General features: G+C 40.3%; 1 protein-coding gene across 3 annotated transcripts in view; it reads right to left on the bottom strand.

The window, feature by feature from the left end:
• The window catches only part of DPF3 (double PHD fingers 3), a 413,835-nt gene that overhangs the window by 212,718 nt on the left and 188,997 nt on the right, over positions 1 to 12,120 (bottom strand). The window lies entirely within an intron of this gene.

The raw sequence follows: 12,120 nt of genomic DNA, 5'->3' as shown, positions 1-12,120 counted from the left end.
GATAAGACTTGAACTTGTTTCTCCTGACTTAGTCCTGTGCTCTCTCTAATATTCCTCTACCACACTAGACTTATGCCATAAAGATCCAGCATAGACAATAGATATTCAAGCTGAAAGGGACCTTATGAACTCCCGTTCTCCCAGGTGAAGAAACAGTTCTAGGGTAAGTGACTTGCTCAAGGTCACACAACAAGTTAGTATGGTCAGAGCCAAGACTGGTGCCCAGGTGCCTTGCCAGCAAGGTCTTCTGACTCCTGATCCAGGACTCTCTCTGCTTCTTGGGCTCCCCAATCTCTGCTCTCCCTGCCCCAAAGAGAATGTCAGTCCAGGGATGACCTTGACTGTGTAGAAAAAGTCAGTGTTCCAAAAGCAAAGGCCTCCCTAGTTATACTCAGGTTCCCTAAGAGTAGTTTCTCTTACGTGATAATGAACAAGTACTGTATGTACCTGTAACCCACAAACACACAGGAGTGGAGAGACCTGGATAGGGGCTCTCTTTCTTTTTCAGGGGAAATCTACTTAAGTGTTAGTACCCTGTGTACCTTCTATTGTTTTTCATAGTGATAGTCATCTCTACCACCCTTTGGTGTCTGGCCAGATTTGGACACCACTCTCAGAGCAACAGAATAACCAAACCTTTCACTCCCAGCTGTGTGGGAGTGGCAAGAATACTAGACAGGTCGGACACCATCTCTGACAAATTGGTAGCTCTTTGGGCAAGTCATTTCACCTGTTTGACTAAACTTCAATTATTCCATATGTAAATTAGAAAGGTCGGGGCAGCTAGGTGGTACAGTGGATAGAGTACCAGCCCTGGATTCAGGAGTACCTGAGTTCAAATCCGGCCTCAGACACTTAACACTTACTAGCTATGTGACCCTGGGCAAGTCACTTAACCCCAATTGCCTCACTAAAAAAAAAAAAATTTAGAAAGGTCATTGTTTGTTTGTTTTGAAGGGGAGAGAAGGAAATAAGCATTTGTTAAGCACCTACTATGTGCCAAGCACTGTGCTAAAGTGCTTTACAAATATTATCTCATTCAATCCTTGAAACAATCCTGACAGATAAGGGCTATTATTATCTCTGTTTTACAATTCAGGAAACTCAGGCAAAGGTGAAGTAACTTACCTAGGGTCATACACCTAACAAGGGTCTGAGGTAAAATTTGAACTCAGATCTTCCTGACTCCAGGCCCAGCACTCTATCCACTACACAGATGGACTGGATCTGTGATTTCATTGGAGTAGGGCATCAAACTCAAATAGAAACAGGGGTCACAAGGAATTGGAAATTGAGGGGTTGCCCATCAATTGGGGAATGACTGAACAAGATGTGGTATATGAATGTAATGGAATTCTATTGTGCTGTAAAAAATGATGAGCAGGAGGAGTTCAGAGAAACCTGGAAGGACTTGCATGAACTGATGATGAGTGAGATGAACAGAACCAGAAGAACATTGTACACAGTATCATCAACATTATGTGTTGATAAACTGTAATAAACTAGATTCTTCTCACCAATACAATGGTACAAGAAAGTCCCAAAGGACTCATGATGGAAAAGGCTTTCCAAATCCAGGGGGGAAAAAAAGGAACTGTAGAATATGGATGCTGATTAGATCATACTATTTCTTTTGTTACAACCATGTTGTAATGCATTTGTATTTATCTTATTAAATATTACCCAATTACATTTTAATCTGCTTCTGGTTACACTTGGGAGTGTTACCTAAGCTTGACACCTCTGGTATCTCCACCAATGCAGATGGTACCTGCTTTGTAATTTAGAATTATAGAATTTAAAACTAGCAGGAACCTTATCTGCCTCCAAGTAACCTACAGCCTTAAAATGTTACAGCCTGACACATAGAGAGGTTAAATAACTTTTCCAGGGTTGCACATCTACTGTGTGTCAGAAGAAGGGCCTGAACCCAAACCATCCTGACTAGAAGGCTTGTCTCTCTAACCAATCTGACCAGATGGAGATCGTGACTGCAAAGTGAAAGTGTTAGCCTTTCTACTCCTTACCACAGGAGTCAGAAAGACTCATCTCCCTGAGTTCAAATCTGGAGATCTAGATACTTACTAGCTCTGTGACCCTGGGCAAGTCACTTAACCCTGTTTGCCTCAATTTCCTCACCTATAAAATGAGCTGGAGAAGAAATGGCAAATCATTCTAGTATTTCTGCCAAGAAAATCCCACATGGGGTCACAAAGAATAGGACATTACTGAAATGGCTGAACAACAAAACTCCCTACCACTCCGAGAAATGGTGGAAAGAGTACTTTGAATACTGTGAGGTGCCTTAGGAGAGCCACTATTAATGCCATCAATCAGGGAGTGCCTGCACCCTCCCAGTCTAAGAGGCTATGATCAGTTTTAAAAGTCAAATATTTCAGATGTTGTTATTTCTCTTTTGTTCCATATGATTTAATGGCCAAAAAAAAACCCCACTGGGGTCACTACAAGCTTGAATGAAGGTTTCTCATTTCAGAGGCTTTATGATATTTTGTTTTGTTACAACATGCCATGTCCCCTGGCATAACAGGTCCTGAGGATTGTGCCTATTTCAAAGTCAGGGAACACTGAGCCCCAAGGACAAGAAGAGGGTCAGTAAAAACAGAGTTTGACTACATTCCCCAAGATCCAATTGTGACTGAAATTCTTAAATGTTCTTTATACTCACACACACTTTTTTTTTTGCAGGACAATGAGGGTTAAGTGACTTGCCCAGGGTCACACAGCTAGTGTCAAGTGTCTGAGGTCAGATTTGAACTCTGGTCCTCCTGAATCCAGGGATGGTGCTTTATCCACTGCACCACCTAGCTGCCCCTAACACACGCATTTTTAAGGAAATAACCTGACCAGGGACAGGCTCAGGCAGAGGTTGTGACCAAGATCCCTCCTTGGAGAGTACAGAGCCCAAGGAGGGAAAAGGGCTATTTATATAGCACTTTAGAGTTGGAAGAACTCATCTCATTTGATCCTCACAATGACCTATGAAGTAGGTGCTATTTATTATATCCCCATTTTATGGGTGAGGAAACTGAGGTATGCAGATAGCGTAAGTGACTTGCCCAGTGTCATACAGCTAGCGTCTGAGGCTAGATTTCAGCTGAGGTCTTCCTGATTCTAAGTCCAATGTGCTATCTGCTAATTTTTTGCTGTCCCATCGTTTCAGTTGTATTGGACTCTACGACCCCATTTGGGGTTTTCTTAGCAAAAATACTAGGGTGGTTTGCTGTTTCCTTCTCTAGATCATGTTACAGATGAGGAAACTAAATCAAGCAGGGTGAAGTCCCTTGCCCAGGGTGACACAGCTAGTAAGAGTCTGAGGTCAGATTTGACCTCACAGAGATGAGTCTTCCTGATTCCAAGACCAACACTCTATCCACTGAGCCACCTAGCTGTCCTATATCAACTAATTAGCTGCCACTTATTCAAGTGATAAATAAAAAGTATCTATAGCAACACTTTTTGTAGTAGCAAAGACCTGAAAGGAAAGGAGATCTACCAACTGGAAGAATGATTGACAAATGTGATATATGAAAGCAAAAAGTATGGGGACAGAGTGAGGAGCAGAGGACATTTGCTCTGGGGGATAGAGAGGAAGAATGAAGAGCGGCTGCCTCTCTACCTCTCACCCAGTGGCCTTGAACCTGGTGCTAAAAAATTCAAACATCTTCTGTCTATGGATCAGAGTTTTAAACATAGCTGAAAATGATCTATTGAAAGTTGGCCCTTTGGGCAGCTAGGTAGCACAGTGGATAGGGCACCCACCCTGGAGTCAGGAGTACCTGAGTTCAAAGCTGGCCTCAGACTCTTGACACTTACTAGTTGTGTGACCCTGGGCAAGTCACTTAACCCCAATTGCCTCACAAAAAAAAAAAGAATAGAATATCCTATTGCAAGAAATCCCAAGAAGTGATGAAAGTGAAGCACTCAGAGAAACTTGGGAAGACTAGAGTGAATTGAGGCAGAGCTAATTAAGCAGAACCCCAGGAAAATGCTTCATACAATGACATAATAATTATGTTAAATAATAATATAAAAATATTTTATAAAATATAATATAAAACATTAATATGATATATTCATGATACTAATAATATAAAAGAAAACTATTGAAAGGCTTCAAAAATGGCCACCAGTCATAACTTCAGAGGACAAATAAGAAGCATGCTTCTGGCCTCTCCTCAGAAAGGTGATGGAATGTAGGTACAAAATGTAGGCCAGGGGCAGCTAGGTGGCGCAGTGGATAAAGCAACAGCCTTGGATTCAGGAAGACCTGAGTTCAAATCCAGTCTCAGACACTTGACACTTAATAGCTGTGTGACCCTGGGCAAGTCACTTAGCCCCAATTACCTCACCAAAAACAAAAAAACTGTAGGCCATATATTTCCAGACACGGCCAGTACCCTTGTTTGCTTTGTTTAACTATATTTCTTTGTTACAAGAGAGGGTTCTGTTTTCAGTGGAGCCATTGGGAAGTCATTTTTAATGCACTGAAAAAGCATTTTTTAAAAAAACTGTAGGGGGCAGCTAGGTGGCGCAGTGGATAAAGCACTGGCCTTGGATTCAGGAGGACCTGAGTTCAAATCCAGCCTCAGACACTTGACATTTACTAGCTGTGTGACCCTGGGCAAGTCACTTAACCCTCGCTGCCCAGCAAAAAAAAAAAAAAAGACTGTAGTTAGTCTCAGACCATATTCCAATGGATACTATCAATAAGAGCAAAGAACCATCTTGGGGAAATCTCCAGGTCACCCCAGTTCCAGTGCAAACTCAAGATCAGGATTGGTTTCAGAAACACAGGAAGACAAATGACCCCTTGAACTTCTGCTTTTGCCTTCCTGTGAAATGCCCATTCAGACCTAAGCCATCCCAAGAATCTATCATTTAATGGGAAGATTAGGGTTAAGAGTTCCAACCTACTGTCCTAATTTCACAAACTCTCAACCTGGCCCTCATATTCTTTAAAAAAAAAATTAGCCCTAACTTAGCAACTCCGAAAGTTTAAACTTAAAGGAAGCAATATCCCTGAAACCTCATGGGTTCTGCCTATCATTTTGGTTTTCCTGGTAAGTGTTATTGAGCCAGTTTGGAATGCAGTCCAAGACTTAGTTTGAAGTAGCAGACAGGAGTAGCTAGCACAGCAGAGAGTTGAGCTTTCTAACCCTTGTTCCCCCAAAAGGGCTTTTATTTATGCTCTAGCATATGGAGTTGGGAACAGACCTCCCTAGAATGTCTGCTTTGAATCCAACCTTCACTTGATGAGCTAATATCCACAGAAACTCTCTTGGGGGGCTCCAAGTCCCTTTTCTGCCTTTCTGGGCTGACTAGTGCAATTGTACCTTTATAGGGCAAATGCATTCAGATCCAGCCTTTTGCTTATAGAGGAAATAGCAGGGCCTGCCATGAGTTATGTTGTTTATCTCATTAGTACAGGAGAGACATAACTCAAATACTATGTGTGGTGGACAGAGAAGGGGAAAGGGAGGAGGAAGTAATCATGGCTGCTAGAAAGTTAACCCTGAGCACAGTCTAGGGATAGGGAGATGAGGCTAGAAGCCAGGACTAGAAAACTCTTTCCCTGCCCCTAACCCTTGGAATCCTTAGCCTGCTTCAAGACTCAGTTGGCATGTCTTTCCCAATGTCCCCATGTGTCACTGCTCTCTCACCTCCCCCACCTCCAGAAATATCTTATTTACTTTGGTATATTCTATATTTACCTGTATGCAAATGCATTTTGTTTCTGTGGGTAAAATGTAAGCTACATGGGAGCAGAAATTATTTCTTTTCTGACTGTATCTACTAAGTCTAGCACTGTATCTGGCATGTAGTGGGAATTTAAGAAATGCTTGATGAATTAAATGAGGGAGAGAGAGAGAGAGAAATAATAGGGTAGCTAGGTGGCACATTGAATAGGGTACTGGAGTCAGAAAGACTTATCTGCCTGAGTTCAAATTTGGCCTCAGATATTTACTACCTATATGATCCTAAACAAGTCACTTTACTCTATTTGCCTCAGTTTCCCCATCTGTAAAAATGAGCTGGAGAAGGAAGTCGCAAACCATTTCAGTATCTTTGCCAAGAAAACCCCAAATGAGACCATGAAGAATAAGATAAGAATGAAACAACTGAACAACAACAAAGAAATAATAAGCCAATTTAGCTTCTTGAAAAGAGAGATCAAGTCCCGGTAATAATAATAGTTATGATAGCAAGCATTTACATAGCACTGTAAGGCTTTAAAATGCTTTAATATTTTGTATCATTTGATCTTCAAAAAACCTTAGGTCATAAGTATTATTATTATCTCCACTTTATATATGAGAAAACTAAGGCAGACAGAGGTCGTGATTTGCCTAGGATCACACAGCTCGTACGTATCTGAGGCCATAGTTAAACTCAAGTTGTACTGACTCCAAGTCCAGCACTCTATCCACCATGACACCTAGCTGGCCTTCAATTCATTTACTTACTTATATGTACATACTTTCTAGATAACAGGGGAATCTAGGTGGCACAGTGGATAGAGTGCCAGCCCGGGAGTCAAGAAAACTCGTCTTCCTGAGTTCAAATCTCACCTCAGACTCTTATTAGCTATGTGACCCTGGGCAAGTCACTTCACCCTATCTGACTCTGTTTCCTCATCTGTAAAGTGAGTGGGAGAAGGAAATGATAAACCACTCTAGTATGTTTGCCAAGAAAACCCCAAATGGGGTCATAAAGAGTCAGCCACAACTGAAAAATGACTAAACATTCAGAGAACAAGGCTTTCATGATTCTTTGAGCTGCTTCTAAAGGTATATAATATATGTGCTTTTCCCCATACAAACAAGTCACATGCCAGTAAATAAAATCAAACCCCACAGAAAAACTCTACATGATGGTCAGCAGAGTCCCTATGGATAGATAGAGGTGGATAGAGATGGGCAAATTGGGGGAGGGTGCAGATCCACAACCATCCAGCTAGGACTGAATACAGTGGGTATATCTCTGGCAAGCCCAAAGACAAGCTAAGAAAAGAGCAGGGATAGAGTATGTAACCAAAACAAAATTTGAAATAAAGAAGGAAAGCCCTTGAATGAGACCTTGTCTTCTCAAATAACTTGTAGGATACTAGACGGAGTTCCCCTCTCCTCCAGTGCAACATCCTCTGAGAAGGGGCACCTACCAATATCTACTTGAACATGGGTAACGTCTATTTGAGGCAACCTGTTTATTGTTGGCAGCTCTACTTGTTAGAGTCTCCCCATGTAGCTCTGCTTAGTATGAGGTTTACAGATAAGTATCCTCATCTGTAAAATGAAGAAGTTGGATTAGGGTTCCTAACCGGGAGTCTGTAACCACTGGTCAGACCAGAAGTATTCTTCTAGCAGAGGGAGCTGGGGATGCTCTGAATCCAAGAAAAATATCAGCCAACAGTTTCTTGGCCCATTGAGAAGGTCTCCCAGTCCTAATACGATGTCATTATACTCATTACGGAATCTCTGAGGACTTTAGGCATGATGCCATTTATTTGTTGGAGAATATGTTCATTGGTTTTCCTGTTAAAAAATAAATGTTTCTTGGGGCAGCTAGGTGGTGCAGTGGATAGAGCACCGGCCCTGGAGTCAGGAGTACCTGAGTTCAAATCCAGCCTTAGATACTTAACACTTACTTGCTGTGTGACCCTGGGCAAGTCACTTAACCCCAATTGCCTCACCAAAAATAAATAAATAAAGAGAGAGAGAGAGAGAGAGATAAAGAAAGAAAGAAAGAAAGAAAGAAAGAAAGAAAGAAAGAAAGAAAGAAAGAAAGAAAGAAATGTTTCTTTAGATTTCAGCTTGGAAGCAATAGGGAGCCACTGGAGTATTGATTGAGGGGTTGGGGAGGAGAGGCAGGTTTTGACATGATTGGACATGAGCTTTAGGAAAATCACATTAGTGGCTGAATGGAGAATGAATTGGAGTAAGGAGAGACTTGAAGCTGGTAGATCCACCCACAGTCCAACATGCCTCTGCCTCAGGACAGAGAAGCAGCAGCAAACAGCTAAATGAGGTATACATTTTGAGATGAGGTTAGTTTCTTGATTTGTTTTCCTTAACTATTCCTTTGCTACAAGAGAGGTTTCGGGGAGAGGCAGGGGTATTGTGAGGCTCATATGAGATAATGAGTATAAAACACTTTGCAAATCTTAAAACACTAAGTAAATGCCAGTTAGTAGTAATAGTAGTAGCCTACAGTCACCAGGCCTCCAGTGTAGTGAGGACTTCACTCCCTTTGCCTCTTACTCTACTCCTGCTGAGCTAAAGCAATGATTATAGAGCAATACAGGAGAACCCACCAGGCTTTCTGATAATATATATATATATATATACACACACATACCGTTTTGAGTTTAATTTGCAATATTAACAGTTTCTTAAGTCTAGACAATCAACAAAACAATAAGTGAAGCTCTGATTTGTAGTGATTGCTCAAAGCTTATACCAAGAGCTGGTTCCAGCACACCCTAGGGAGAAGGAAGTCATTGGTAAGTGAAAGTTATATTTTTAAAATGACATAAAAAAAATAGAATCACAATAAAGCATTTTTAAAGAAGGACTGGGAGGCACAAAAAAAATAGAGAGGAAGGTAGAAGGGAGAGGCAGAAAGGGAACTCCAGTGTGTTAGCATTTGCTCAGAAGGACCAGAATTAAAACCATCAAATGAAGACTGGAAGTTTACGTTCCTTTTGTTTTCTCACCTCCTTTCATCCTTTTCTTCCCTCTAACCATCACAACCTCCAGCACTGGATAGAAAGAGAGAGCAGGAAAGCTTCGTCCCAAACATGGTACAGTAGACTTATAGTCTATTCCACAATGTCAAGTTCTGAACAAGTGCTAAGGGAACTTATCACCCTTTCATAGAATCTAGTACACTGGTCCTCTTAAACGATGTATCAGTGTTTCCATCTTCCAGATATAAAATGAGAGAGTGCCACTCAAAAACAAAGAAACTGGAAAATAGTCTGATAACAAAAGTTACCAAATACAAAGAGGAAATCTATGCTGAAAGACAAATAATTTTAACAGCACACAAGATTCTATTTTCAGCATATCTCATACGAGTAGCAAAAAAAGGGAAAAAGATCCTGGATAGTATTATTAACAATATTCAAAAAGATCTCTGTTAATTTCCAACCTATCAATCAACAAGTATTTTTAAATGCCTACTATGGGCCAGGTACTAGGGATACAAATGGAAATAATAGTACAATCCCTTGTAAATACAAGGACCTTACTATCTAATAAAGAAAACAAAAGGCACATATACAAAATATAAATAAAACAGAAATATAAATGAATACATATACATATACATGTATACTACGGTTGGGGGAACCAGGAAAAACTTCATGCAGAAGATGGTACTTGGGCTGAGACTTAGAGAAAGAAAGGAACTCTGTGAACTATGAGACAGAGGTAAGAAGGGGCTGTGTGTATTTCAGACATACAAGACAGGGAAAAGGCACAGAAATGGGAGATGGAGTATCATGTATGAGGAAAAAATAAAAGGCCAATTTGGCTGGATCACAGTGTGCAAGAAGGGAAATAATGCCCAATGATACATTATGTCCACTTTCTTCTTCCTATAAAATCTTCCTACCTAGAATCTCTAGGGAAATAATGAGAAAGTACAAATGAAGGGAGCTTAGCATTACCAGACCTCAAATTATATGATAAAGCAGTAATCCTTAAAACTATTTGGCACTAATTAAAAAACAGAAAAGCAGATCAATGGGAGAGACTAGATAAGCAAGAAACTAAGGCAACTAAAACAGTAGACTAGTGTCTACTGTTGGATTGATAAATCCATAAACATAAATTCTATAGGAAGAATTTTTTTTTGTCAAGAACTACTGAGAAAACAGGAAAGTCGTTTGAAAGAAATAGTTAAGAGGAACATATTACACTATATGTGATCAACTCAAAATGGAAATATAACCTAAATATAAGAGATCACACCATAAAAAAGAGAAGACAATAATAAAATAAGATCCCTATTATAACTATGGCTAAAGGGAGAATTCTTAATCAAACCTGGGATAGAGGAGATTACAAAAAATAAAATAGACGATTTTGACTATATCAAAAAACTTTTGCATGAATAAAATCAATGAAGGCAAAATTAGTAGATAATCATAGAGCATAAATAAGATTTACATCAAATATTATATATCCAAAATACATAATTAATACAAATATGTATATATTAACAAGAACCATTCTCTCATATATAAGTGATCAAACAATATGATCAGTTTTCTTCCCCCCACCCACCCAGGTCAATTAGGGTTAAGTGACTTGCCCAGGGTCACACAGCTAGTATCAAGTGTCTGAGACCAAATTTGAACTCAGGTCCTCCTGAATTATCCACTATACCACCTAGCTGCCCGAAATACCATAATTAAAGAACTCTGCAAACTTAAAAGTTAGATATTATTATTATTATTATTATTACACAAGACTCCTTGATAGATATAACCAGAGGTAACTTTGTTCATTGATCATCAATATGATCAATGCTTTAATATCAAGCAAGGAGTAAAAAAAGAAAAAGGAGATATATGCCCTCCAAAGTTATTTGCCACTTTCATGAAAGAAGTACAAAATCAAAATAGGAAAGGATGGTCATGTAGACAGTGAGGTTCTCCCAATTCTCCTCTCTACAGAATGACATTGGGTCAAGTGCATCCAATCCCAATCCTCTAGAGGGCCTCTTCAGTGAAATCTATAACTACTGAAAGGAGATTGGCCTAGTATTCCAATGCAGCAAAGAACAGAGGGATAGTAAGTGAGCCAAGCCCAGATTTGAATAAAAGGAGAGCAACTTGAATGATATTTGGGAAACTGTAGAGTGCAATAAAAGATCTCAAGCTGTTTTCTATACTCAAAACTCTTTTTTTCCACATGAGTATTCCCCTAAGGTTGTTCCATGGCAGAAAACTGTGGCACACTATGAACTCAAGAATCAAATCTTCAAGTGGCCCCCAAAGCAATGGAATGAGTGGGAGTTGTTGCTCATTCTTTTCATTTTCAAAGAAAACCAATGACATTGTGGAATGAGGTCTTGACTCGTGCATGAATTGGATTTATGTGAGGCAGTTACACAGTCTTCAGCCTCACTCTCTCTTCCAGAGCCATCTGAACCCAGGGGCAAAACAAAAGTCAGGATGACTTTCAATGGCCCAGGATGCAGTGGATGACCTTGGAATACTCAATGTCTCCCCAAACTCTAAGCCTTCCACAGCACCTGTTGCAGCTACCTTTATGGCCATTGGAAAAAAACGTTCTTATCCACCCATTCCTCGGGTGAAGTCTTTGCATTCTTGGAGTAGATATCCCCACTAACTCACTGATATGTTTGAAGCCTATCAAATAGTCTCAACCTGGTTTAGCCTGTCTAATGAGGCAGCTTGCCAGGGCATGGATGCTGTGCATGCCACAGCTTCTTGGAGTAATAGGTGAGAGTTGGGTGGAATCTAGATGCCAAAAGTAGATGAACAACCCTGACAAGGGCTCAGCAAGCCCTCACACCAAAGGTGCTAGTTTTCCCCAAACATGCCATACACTCCATACTGGTGGGAGTAAAAAGGCTGCAGAATATTCCCACTGACGTCCAAGAAGTGGGGTTTAAAAAGTTATCATGGACAAATAGGTCTCAGAAAGAAGTCAATCATGAAATAAGACTGAGGGATACCAAACAGACTTTCAAAGTAGTAGACTGGTATCTGCAAAATACTAAGATCCAGAGGGAGAAGGAAGGAAGGAAGGAAGAAAGGAAGGAAGAAAGGAAGGAAGGAAGGAAGGAAGGAAGGAAGGAAGGAAGGAAGGAAGGAAGGAAGGAAGGAAGGAAGGAAGGAAGGAAGGAAGGAAGGAAGGAAGGAAGGAAGGAAATAAGAATTTATGAAGCATCTACTATGTTCTCTAGGACATGAGCAAGGACACAAAGATACAGATCTGTGCCAGTGGAAAGAGTACCAATATCAACATAGTCAACGTTCCACCAAAGTTCAAAACATTCTAAATTTGGTGGGGTTTTTTAGTTGTTTTGTTGTTGTTGTTGTTGTTGTTTTGTGGGGCAATGAGG

This window comes from Dromiciops gliroides, chromosome 2, assembly GCF_019393635.1.
Source record: "Dromiciops gliroides isolate mDroGli1 chromosome 2, mDroGli1.pri, whole genome shotgun sequence".
Taxonomy (NCBI): Eukaryota; Metazoa; Chordata; class Mammalia; order Microbiotheria; family Microbiotheriidae; genus Dromiciops; species Dromiciops gliroides.
The sequence above is the reverse complement of the archived record's forward strand: the minus strand, read 5'-3'. Positions and strand labels throughout refer to the sequence as shown.